The 12,726-nt window shown below is 44.1% G+C and overlaps 1 long non-coding RNA gene across 2 annotated transcripts in view; it reads right to left on the bottom strand.

Moving 5' to 3' along the window:
• LOC115894836 overlaps positions 1-12,726 on the bottom strand; it is a 31,283-nt gene that overhangs the window by 5,173 nt on the left and 13,384 nt on the right. The gene's annotated exons all lie outside the window — the stretch shown is intronic.

The following is a 12,726-nucleotide window of genomic DNA, read 5'->3' as shown; positions in this document are numbered from 1 at the left end:
AGCCAAGACCACGCCATTACACGCCAGCCTGGTGGCAGAGTGAGACTCTGTCTCAAAAAAAAAAAAAGAAAAAAGAAAAAGAAATCTTTATTTGCTCCAAGGATACAAAGACATCCTCCTATATTTTCCTCTAAAAGCTTGATTTGTTTTCACTTTTCACACTTAGCTCTGCAGTCCATATGGAATGGGTTTTTTGGTATGGTGGGAGGTGGATCAAGACAAGCCTTTCCCATACAAATCTCTAGTTCACCCAGAATTATTTATCAAAAAGACCATTTCCTCCTTTCGCCCATGAGATAGGCTTCCTGTTACTTTTGTTGTTGGTAGAAGTGGATTTTGGATTACTAGAAGTGATTACAACAATCTGACATCCCTTTAGTGATTGACACATGTATATACATCTACACTCATTAAGACTTGTGCCAAAGATTAGAAACATTTAAATGTCCACATACGGAGTCAGATGAAATTACGATTACACTGAGATAACAGACCACCATGAAGTCATTGAAAAGCCTGAGTAGATCTGTGCGCATAGATATGAACAGTCTTGGGTTGTATTAGTTACATTTTAAAAATAGGGTTGGGCCGGGTGTGGTGGTTCACACCTGTAATCCCAGCACTTTGGGAGGCCGAGGCGGGTGGATTACTTTAGGTCAAGAGTTCAAGACCAGCCTGGCCAACATGGTGAAACCTCATCTCTTCTAAAAATACCAAAATTAGCCAGGCATGGTGGCACATGCCTGTAATCCCAGCTACTCAGGAGGCTGAGGCAGAAGAATTGCTTGAACCTCGGAGGCCGAGGTTGCAGTGAGCCAAGATTGCCCCACTGCACTCTAGCCTGGGCAACAATAGTGAAACTCCATCTCAAAAATAATAATAAAGTAAAAATGGGCTGAGTGCAGTGGCTCACACCTGTAATTCCAGCACTTTGGGAGGCCGAGGCAGGTGGATCACCTGAGGTCAGGAGTTTCAGACCAGCCTGACCAACACGGTTAAACACCGTCTCTACTAAATACAAAAAAATTAGCTGGGCATGGTGGTAGGTGCCTGTAATCCCAGCTACTCAGGAGGCTGAGGCAGGAGAATGGCTTGCATGCAGGAGGCAGAGGTTGCAGTGAGCCGAGATTGCGCCATTGCACTCCAGCCTGGTAAACAAGAGTGAAACTCCATCTCAAAAAAAAAAACGAAAAAAATAAAAATAAATAAATAATAAAAATTAAAAATAGAGCTAAGTTCTCATGTAGAAAAAATAAAAGGGACAGAAAATGAGGAGCAGAAGAGCCTGAATAAAAGGCAACATTTGGGAAAAAACGTGGGTGTTGTATACATATTCATGACTGTTATATAAAATATCTCCAGAGGCACCCACAGGAAATGATAGTGACAGTTGCCCTGGAAAGAAATTTAGAGACAGGCACAGGAGGGAAACTGTCCTGCAGATGTATTTTTATTTTTATTTTATTATTATTATTATTATTATTATTTTGAGATGGAGTCTCGCTCTATCGCCCAGGCTGGAGTGCAGTGGCGAGATCTTGGCTCACTGCAACCTCCACCTCCTGGGTTCATGCCATTCTCCTGCCTCAGCCTCCCGAGTAGCTGGGACTACAGGTGCCTGCCACCACGCCCGGCTAATTTTTTTGTATTTTTAGTAGAGACGGGGTTTCACTGTGTGAGCTGGGGTGATCTCGATCTCCTGACCTCATGATCCGCCCACCTCGGCCTCCCAAAGTGCTAGGATTACAGGTATGAGCCACCGCGCCCAGCCAGATGTATTTTTATATGGTTTCAATTCTTTTTTCCCAGGTGCATGTATTTCAGATTTTTATGTACTAAAGTACATATTTATGTTTGTAATGTACATATTATATATTAATGCACATATACATTTAATATATTATACCTTAAAATACCTTTTCATTAAAGTCATATAAACTTTTTAAAAAAGGTTAACGTATGCTCGTTATTAAAAAAAAGAAAAGTTGGACAAAATAGTAAAGCGCAAAGAAGAAAATAAAATTAGCCCAGATCCCAATCCCCACAAGTGACCACTAGCAACCTTTCAGTGTCTTTTCTCCCAGGCTCTTGTACATCATTGAAATCGTGGTGTAGGAACACTCTTGTATCCCACAAGTTTCACAAAACTGTACCAAAGATTTTCTGTGTCATTAAACCTCCCACCCCAGCAGGCTCTGTAATGCTGGCTGTTTCAAGTCCTTGCTGTAAGTGATAATGCGCTTGTCAGAGGCGTGTGAACCAGAGCAACTCCATCTTGAATAGAAGCTGGGTAAAATGAGGCTGAAACCTACTGGGCTGCATTCCCAGATGACCAAGGCATTCTAAGTCACAGGATGAGATAGGAAGTTGGCACAAAATACAGGTCATAAAGACCTTGCTGATAAAACCGTTTGCAGTAAAGCAGCCGGCCAAAGCCCACCAAAACCAAAATGGCAATGACAGTGACCTCTGGTCATCCTCACTGCTGTACTCCACCAGCACCATGACAGTTTCCAGATGCCATGGCAACGTCAGGAAGGGGAGGCATGAATAATCCCCCCCTCCCGCTTGTTTCACGTATCATCAAGAAATAGCCATAAAAATGGGCACCAGCAGCCCTCAGAACTGCTCTGTCCACGGAGTAGCCATTCTTTTATTCCTTCACTAATAAACTTGCTTTCACTTTGCACCGTGGACTCGCCCGGAATTCTTTCTTGTGCAAGCTCCAAGAACCCTCTCTTAGGGTCTGCAGCGGATCCCCTTTCCTGTAACATCTTTCTAATGACCACGAAGGGACTATACTGCAGAAACCCCTGATCCAAAAGCTAACTCTGGGTAAGTGGTGGGGTCCAGTAACATCTTTCTCACCAACCACAAAAGGGACAACACTGAGGAGACCCCTGACCCAAAGGAAATACACTGCAGCACTGATTGGATGACTTTGGGTAAGTGGTGGGTACCTGGGTAAAGAATGGGATTGGGTTAGAGGCCCAAATTAAGAGGATTAGAGTCCCTTCTAAGATTTAGGGGGTTGGAGGGCTACAGTCCCTTCTAAGATTTAAGGGCTTGGAGGGTTACAGTCCCATCTAAGATTCAGAGGCTTGGAAGACTAGAGTCCCTTCTAAGATTCAGAGGCTTGGAGGGCTAGAGTCCCTTCTAAGACTTAGGGGATTAAAGACTCAGTAAAGTCCGTCTCAGCTAAGAACAGGTTTGGCACTATGAGATGTTAAAAGCTATTCTCTTTGGATTAATCTGCCTTGCACTTTGTTGCTGGCTGTGGGTGACAGGGTTAGGCGTGTACAGGATCCTGGGACGTGGGGAGCTTTTTCCTCCCTAAACGGGGAAACTGGAGCGCTATGGGACGGCTGGAAAAGATTCCTTTGCTAGCGACAAGCTGCCGCCTGAATTTTTCATTGTCGGCTGCAACGAGTGGGTCTTTTCTGGCCTCCCTAAGCTCTTCCCCTTTCCTGCCCTGCCTCAGGCAATACTTTCCCTCTCTACTTTTCCTTTCTATTTTTTCTGTTACTCAGGGCAACCATCTTGCCCAGAGACCACGTGCTGAAACTCCAAATTGGAAGTTGGACTAAAGATGACGGGGCCCATCTGGGGGCAAATTTAAGCCTTGCCAGTTTGATATTGCGTGCTAAGCAGAGTGGCTAATGTCTATGTTTGATCACATGTATTCTGCTCTGGCCAAAACAAAAAATAATAATGTCCTTTATGATGTGGCTTGGCCCCCAGGGCAGTGGTGCCACAAGCCAGATCACTAGGGCTGCTCAGGGAAAGGGAACCCAGAAGTCTGGCACATCGGCAAAAGGGTAAGAATTTCTTACCAGTCAGATTTCTGGCTTCTCTCTCTGCGCAAATGGTTGAATGAACGGGGAGAGAAACAAACAAATAAACAAACAAAAAAACAGTGTTTATCTCATCTGTCAAGTTTTGATTAATGAGAAAAAGAATTCTAAGGCCAGGCTGGGCGCGGTGGCTCAAGCCTGTAATCCCAGCACTTTGGGAGGCCAAGGCGGGCAGATCACAAGGTCAGGAGATCGAGACCATCCTGGCTAACACAGTGAAACCCCGTCTCTACTAAAAATACAAAAAACTAGTGGGGCATGGTGGCAGGCGCCTGTAGTCCCAGCTACTCCAGAGGCTGAGGCAGGAGAATGGCGTGAACCCGGGAGGCGGAGCTTGCAGTGAGTGGAGATCGAGCCACTGCACTCCAGCCTGGGAAACAGAGCGAGACTCCATCTCAAAACAAACAAACAACAAACAAACTAAAGAAGAAGAATTCTAAGGTTAGCCTTAAGCTGTTGTATTTTGTGCTATGAATTCATTTTTCTGTGTTGAGGGGTACTTCAGGATAAAACATGACCTTAAAACACCGGTAAGCCCACTTTTCAAGACAACCCCGCAAGCTGGTCAGTAACAAACTTGGCTGCAGGTCCCTGAAACAAACAAAAAATTGGATAAAGTCTCCACCTTGTTTTATGTCCTTGGGAGCTTGACCTTGTAACCACATGGCAGTACTTTTGGTGTCTGCCTTCCAAGGAAAAGGAATTTTAGGGTTTATGCCATAGTTAGCTCTCAAAATCATATTAAATAAAAAGCCTTTGCAAGTTCAAAATTAACTATTCTAGACTCCTTCTGGGAAGGGAAATGGAGGCTGCCCCGTGCTAGAGCTCAGTAGCTAAGGTTTTGCACTTTCACAGTCACGGTCCTGGTTCAATTCCCCACCTAGGAAGTAAGTCCTTTCTGGTTTAATACCTGCGTGGCCTTGTCTATTTTCTCCTCCTCTGTGGACTGTCTTAAATTTTCCTTTCTCTAAGCCCCTGGGAGGTTACCTTCGGTAAAGTTCAAAGGCCAGAAATATTGGCTGTTTGGCATAAGAAATTCTAAAAGGACTTTATTAAAGAGTACTACGGTTAAAACCAGTTTAATTAAAAGTGGATATTCAAGCTCTAACAGCCTGGACTCCTTGAGAAAAACAAGAGGCACCAGAGACCCCTTTCCTGGCCCTGTTCTTCCAAGGGTTCCCCCAAAAAGCCAGTCATCCAATTAAGAAACTTAAAAACTGGCAAATGAAAAATCTTACAACTACTGTAGTAATCTTCTTCTGTCTTTCTGTGTAGCCATATATGTGTTCTGTGTAATGTTTATATAAAAGAGCTCTAATTAATTGGCTTAAACAAAAATAAGCACTTAAATATTTTGAAGGCAAAATGAAAACCGCAATGCCTTTTAGTTCATGTAACTTTAGTAATCTTTGGGAAATAAAAATAGCTTTAAAAATTATTGATAAAAACATTTAGTCTAAATTATGCAGGTCAGATATTAAGTTTGCTAAATGCTTTAAGGTCATAAACTGCTTCTTTAACTTTAAAAACTTGTTCAATTTACCTACCTTAAAGCTATTAGGTTCTAGATAGGCCTGGGGACATGTGGAATTAGCCATGCTTCCTAGCTTTACAAAGATTATAAAGAAAGAGATTTTCTATAAGAAAGGATCTTGGGCCGGGCCTGGTGGCTCACGCCTATAATCCTAGCACTTTGGGAGGCCGAGGCAGCTGGCTCACCTAAGGTGTCAGGAGTTTGAGACCAGCCTGACCAACATGGTGAAACCCCATCTCTACTAGAAAATACACAATCAGCTAGGTATGTTGGCGCATGCCTATGATCCCAGCTACTTGGGAGCTGAGGCAGGAGAACTGCTTGAACCCAGAAGGTAGAGGTTGCAGAAAGCCAAGATCGCACCATTCCAATCCAGCCTGGGCAACAGGAGTGAAACTCCATCTCAAAAAACAAAAAAAAAGAAAGAAATAAAAGAAAGGATCTTGTATGGTAAATTCTTGTCCTAGGCCAGGCACAATAGCTCATGCCTGTAATCCCAGCACTTTGGAAGGCCAAGGTGAGCAGATAATCCTGAGGTCAGGAGTTTGAGACCAACCTGACCAACATGGTGAAACCCAATCTCTACTAAAAATTACAAAAAATAGTGGGGTATGGTGGCATGAGCCTGTAATCCCAGCTACTCAGGAGGCTGAGGCAGGAGAATTGCTTGAACCTGGGAGGTGGAGGTTGCAGTGAGCCGAGATTGCGCCACTGCACTCCAGCCTGGGCAACAGAGCAAGACTCCATCTCAAAAAAAAAAAAAAAAATTTGTCCTAAAGTAAAACGACTGGTTGTTTAAAAGGAGAAATGTTTAGGGCAAGTCAGAAAGTCCAAGAAAGTCTCAGGTCGTTTAAGTTGTGAAAGGATTTGTGAAAAGGAATTTATGCAAGAAATGTTGTACAATTCAAGGGTTGTTAGGCCTTCTAAATGCTTCATAAAATGTCACTATGACTCTTACTGTACAACTTGCCTGCTTTACAGCTAGGTAAGGCCTGGGGACATGTGGAGTTAGCCACGCCCCCTAGCTATGCTAGAGTCAGCTCTAAATCTGCGCTTCTGCCTGGTATGTCCTAGGCAGGCTCCACACCTAGTACATAATTAAAATCTCAAACTTACCAAGGTTTTTGCCAAAAATAAAAGTTGAAAATGTGTTTTTGGTGAAAGACTGTAAGATCTGATATAACTGGTATATGTTCCAAATTTATGGGAAACTCCTATAATTATAATATGACTTAGTGTTGTTATTAATAATTGTTATGTAAAAATTTTTGTGCCACAGAAGTAACCAGATTTCCTTATTAACTGTGGCTTTTTTGTTTGTTTGTTTGTTTTGAGACGGAGTCTCACTCTGTCGCCCAGGCTGGAGTGCAGTGGCACGATCTCAGCTCACTGCAAGCTCCACCTCCTGGGTTTACGCCATTCTCCTGCCTCAGCCTCCCAAGTAGCTGGGACTACAGGCGCCTGCCGCCACGCCCGGCTAATTTTTTTTTGCGTTTTTAGTAGAGATGGGGTTTCACTGTGTTAGCCAGGATGGTCTCGATCTCCTGACCTCGTGATCCACCCGCCTCGGCCTCCCAAAGTGCTGGGATTACAGGCTTGAGCCACTGCGCCCGGCAACTATGGCTATAATAGCAACTGTCCTACAACTTTTTATCATCCACAGATAATCATTGTCTTATTTTAATCCTCTTTAGAAGGTGGCTTATAATCAACTATAAAACTCTAACAGGTGTTCTTAAATGCAGGCTTCTAATAACTTTGGAAATTGTAATATTAGAATAGAGGAAACAACTTTCAGAACTCTCATGAAGAGCTGGAATGTTCATGAATATCAAATAGAACAGGAGTTAACTGAATTAACTGAACCAACAGAAAACTGAAGTAATCTTTTTAACTTTGCTTAAAATGCTGCTGATTCCTTCTTTTGCTTTTCAGAGTGAAGGAAACTTTTGAGCTATTTACAGCTTTTAGCAATTGAGTAAACTATACTCCTGTGAACAAAATTTGAAGCATATTTGTTTCTCTCTACCTGATTCCTCCAAAATTTAGAAACTATTTGTGAGTACTCTTAAATTATGGCAATATAGGTTTTTGCATAAGTGCAATAAGAATCTATTTTCTGGGCTGGGCTCAGTGGCTCATTTCTGTAATCCCAGCACTTGGAGAAACCGAGGTGGGCAGATCACTTGAGGTCAGGAGTTCGAGACAAGCCTGGCCAAAAAGGCAAAACCCCATCTCTACTAAAAATATAAAAATTAGCCAGGTGTGGCAGCACACACCTGTAATCTCAACTACTAGGGAGGCTGAGGTAGGAGAATTGCTTGAACCCAGGGGGCGGAGATTGCAGTGAGCTGAGATCAAGCCACTGCATTCCAGCCTGTGCAACAGACCGAGACTCCATCTCAAAAAAAAAAAAAAAAAAAAAACAGGGGTATGGGGTGAGAATCTGTTTTCTTTTGTAACAGGACACAATTGGAGAAATTTTACCAAGGCTTTAACTGGCATGGTGTGCTTTCATTTAAGGAATCAAACTTAACTTGTAAAGCCAATAAAAGCCCCTTGAGGAATTGGTCTGACCTTGTCTGCAATAGTCCCTGTATAGGGTTTCTGACCTGTGGTAAGTAAAGAATGTCACTTTCTGATAGGTCCAGGAGCCCCAAGTTATCTTGGGACCCCAAGAAGAGAATTTACTCAACTCGTAGGTATTTGAGGGTACAAACCTATGGCTGAGCTTGGCTTTAAAAAGTCTTATCTAAAATGCCTTCTATGGAACAGAGTTCCAGCAAAGCCAATTTTAAAAGAGCCTATGTGAAAAATAATTATTCTGCACTTTATACAAATAATCAGGCCAAGTATAACAAAGCAAATCAGTCTTACCATGATTTGTCTTTGGTAAAAATGAGAAACTGGAGAGAGAAATTTCAAGAACTATGGTACACCTGTTATTAAATTCTAGTCTCATTAGTTAAGTTTGTTTCTGCAATTTAGGCTAACCCTGCTTATTCCTGTAAACCAACCTGTGATCTCTGCCTGCTGCTCAGAAGAAACAAGAGGGATGGGTAATGTAAAAACCTGGTTCAGTATTCCAATTCTGGGCACATTACAATCAGCTAACAACCCCATGTCAGCTTAGTTCCAACTAGTCGCCCAGTTCATGAAAAGCCTTCTAATTTAGTTTACTTGGAATAACTTGATTTATTTTGCTTTACTCTTATGGAATATATTGTTGTTATACTCTTTGTGTAGGAATACAGGACAAGCTTACTGAATGTTTTCTTAAATGCTTATTAATCTTCCAGATATCACCTTTTGTCAAGACTCAAGAATTATGAACGTACCCTACCATACCAAAGCTTTCCGAGTGAGCTCTTCTCTACCCTGAATGCAAGAGACCCTCAGAGTTAGGCAGGAACATCACTATCCCTATTCAGCCTGAAGAAGTCACAGAAGATGGACCTTCATCCCTCTGCAACCCTTAGGATTAAAGGTTCTCTTATAAAAGGGACGGGGGAAATGTCAGAGACCTGTGAACCAGAGCAACTCCATCTTGAATATGAGCTGGGTAAAATGAGGCTGAGACCTACTGGGCTGCATTTCCAGATGTTAGGTAGTCTAAGTCACAGGATGAGATAGGTCAGCACAAAATACAGGTCAGAAACACCTTGCTGATAAAACAGGTTGCAGTAAAGGAGCCAACCAAAACTCAGCCGAGAGTGACCTCTGGTCGTCCTCACTGCTACACTCCCACCAGCGCCATGACAGTTACAAATGCCATGGCAATGTCAGGAAGTTACCCTATATGGTGTAAAAAGGGGAGGCATGAATAATCCACCCCTTGTTTAGTATATCATCGGAAATAACCATAAAAATGGACAACCAGCAGCCCTCGGGGCTGCTCTGTGGGTAGCCATTCTTTTCTTCCTTTACTTCTCCAATAAGCTTGCCTTCACTTTACTCCATGGACTTGCCCTGAATTCTTTCTTGCGTGAGATCCAAGAATCCTCTCTTGGGGTCTGGATCAGGATCCCCTTGCTGTAACACTCTGAAGAGTGTTTGTGTCCTGCCTGAGCATTTCCTCAGTGTACACTTCAGGAGGTGGAAGTGTACATTGTTAAGGTCCTGTGTGCACGCTGGCAGGTTTCCCTTCACAAAAGTCACACCAATCTGCACTGCCGCCAGACAGAATCTCCTCTGATGACACACTCAGGCCGCATGTGCACCCCCTTGTTCTCTGCCCCAGCCATACTAGGAGAGACACAACCGGTGGGACTTCCCAGACAGCTGACCCGTGGAGCAGTGCGGGAAGCACACTCCTGCTGCTAACGTGCACAACGGGGCACCAGCTAAGCTACTTTAGTCAAGAGGAGCAGCACCACCTGGGACCTGGGGACTCAGCCTAGAAGCAGACATAAAACTCTTTGAAAAAGCTGTAATCCCAGCTACTCAGGAAGCTGAGGTGGGAGGATCAATTGAGCTAAGGAGTTCAGGCTGCAGTGAGCTGTGATCACACCAGTGCACTCTAGCCTGGGTGACAGAGCAAGACCCAGTCTATAAAAAAAATAATAAGGATGGTCATAAAAAATCTGAAAAAAAAATTCTGGAGCAGGGAGGGCAGCGAAATACAGCCCACTGGTCAAACAGGCCCACTATTTGTGTTTATAAATAAAGTTTTATTGGCACACAGCCACAGCCATTCATTTATCTATTGTCCACAGCTGCTTTGGTGTTATAACAGTGGAGTGGTAACACAGATCATAAGGACTGAAGAAAACTGAAGTATTTACTCTCTGGCCAGTATTCACTCTCTGGCCAGGAACATTTGCTGACCCCTGATCTAGAGTGTATGTAGCTAAATTAGCATTCAAGGGTAAGGGTGAAAGAATGTTATTTTCAGATGTCCAAGCAGTGTACTCCCCACAGATCTCACTGAAGGCATTGCCACTGCACTTCAGCAAGCACATTAAAGCCAGGAGGAAATAGTAAAATGTGAAGTATAATGGGGACCACATAATCACCCACCTCAGCTGCAAGCTCAGCATCCCCCTTCCAAAGCTGCCTGCATCTGGTGACTGAGGGAGGTGAGGGACAGAAGCCCAGCCCTCCCAGTCCCATGGGGACGCTCTGATGGGTCTTCACTCCAGATTCCACCCTGCCCCTAGGCTGGCAGAGACATGGAATCTCTTCCTCTGCCCAAGCCTGCTTCACTTCCCTTCCCTCCGCAATGGATAATCCGCGGTAACAGCTTGCAACCCAAGCCCCATCTCGGCAGCCACCCTTGGGGAACCCACCCTGCAGCACACACTGTTGAAGTCTTCGGTAAAGCAAATTTGGGTTTTATTCTTGGTGTGATGCAAAGCCACTAGCAGGCTTTGGGCAAAAAAAAGAGCCATGATCTGATTTATCATTTTGTAAGACAACTTGAACTGCTTTGTAGAGAATCAACTGGGAGGCAGAGAAAGTTCAAGGGTGGAAGTAGGGGGAAGAGATAAGAGCTTAGTGTACTCATCCAAGTGAGATGTACTGCTGGTGTGGAGTAAGGTAGTAGATATTGATATGACAGGAAATGAGGTGTACTGGATATATTTTGAGCAGAGTGCCCTTAAATACTGGGAGCCTGCTGCAAGCAACATACTAAATACCAAAACTTTCAAGTCAACCTCATTAAAGACAGGAACAAGGGGCTGGGCATGGCAGCTCACACCTGTAATCCCAGCACTTTGGGAGGCCGAGGCGGGTGGATCACTTGAGGTCAGGAGTTCGAGACAAGCCTGGCAACATGGTGAAACCCTGTCTCTATTAAAATACAAAAATTAGCCGGGGTTGGTGGTGGGCACCTGTAATCCCAGATACTCGGGAAGCGGAGGCAAGAGAATTGCTTGAACCCGGGAGGCGGAGGTTGCAGTGAGCTGAGATCGTGTCACTTGCACTCCAGCCTGGGCAACAGAGGGAGACTCCATCTCAAAAAAATAAATAAAATAAAAATAAACAAAGACAGGAACAAGGCAACAAGGGCCACCATCATTGCTAAAATTCAACACTAGGTCAAGGCAAATGCAACAAGACAAGAAAAATGAAACGTGAATAACAGAAAAGAAGATGCAGAGAAGCCACAACTGGCTGTGCAGTCCCTGAAAAATAATGTTATGTTGATTGAACACGATTTGAAATACAAAGAGAATTCCGCAAGGTCTGGCAAGACTGGGAATTTCAGGGCCGATTAAGGAAGAGGTATGACCACCAGGTGGCGCTGGCACACTGTGCGCGTCCTTTGGGCTGCTTTTTGACAGCTGGGACACTTTCCAGAGAAGACAGCAACCGGGCCACACTCAGAAGGGAGGGAGGGCAAGGGGACTCCGGGAGAAGGGACTCTGTGAGGGGCTTACCTATCTAGGTGAACCTCTGGGTCAGAAACCTTCAAAGGGCAGCAGCCATTTGAAGTCTTGACCTCTCTGTAGCCCCAGGGTTCATCTTATCTGTGGCTGACAGATGTTGGGTGCAGTTTGGTGGAGTGGGGCAGACTGTACAAAGCAGGCAGGCTCTAAGTGGCTAACGATATGCTTCTCTGGACTATATTTAATGCAAATGGATGTGTGAAAATTTGAGTTTGGTGCTGGCTGGCTTTGAGCTAACAGCCCCAGTCTGTGAAGAAGTGAAAACATGGGGCCAATATGCAGGACCCACTTTACCCCTTGGACATAACAGAAGGTGACCAGGTATAAAGTCAGCATATAAATACCAAAAGGGTTCCGACACCCAAGCAATGGCCAACTTGAAACGTAATGGAGCATCCCATTCACCAAAGCCACAAAACGCACAGAATAGCCGGGATAACTCTAAAGAAAAATATGTGCAAGAAGACAGCAAAGCCTTTCTAAAAACCTTTTCAGAAGACAGGAATGAAAGGAAATGATGTCACTTTTCTGGAAGAGATGATTTGATATTATAAAGGTGCTAATGCTCCCCCATTAATCTATACGTTTAATCCTATCACAGTCAAAATTCCAACCGATGTTCATGGTAGTAAGAAGCCAACCCTAAAGTTCACCCAAAAGAGAAAAAGGAGTTTAAGATTTGTGCAAGGGGGGGACACGGTAGCTCACGCCTGTAATCCCAGCACTTTGGGAGGCTGAGGTGGGCAACAGAGGGAGACTCCATCTCAAAAAAATAAATAAATAAATAAAATAAACGAGATCAGGAGATTGAGACCATCCTGGCTAACACGGTGAAACCCCGTCTCTACTAAAAATACAAAAAACTAGCTGGGCATGGTGACAGGCGCCTGTAGTCCCAGCTACTCTGGAGGCTGAGGCAGGAGAATGGCGTGAACCCAGGAGGCGG

The sequence above is a fragment of the Rhinopithecus roxellana genome, chromosome 2 (genome assembly GCF_007565055.1).
Source record: "Rhinopithecus roxellana isolate Shanxi Qingling chromosome 2, ASM756505v1, whole genome shotgun sequence".
NCBI lineage: Eukaryota > Metazoa > Chordata > Mammalia > Primates > Cercopithecidae > Rhinopithecus > Rhinopithecus roxellana.
The sequence above is the reverse complement of the archived record's forward strand: the minus strand, read 5'-3'. Positions and strand labels throughout refer to the sequence as shown.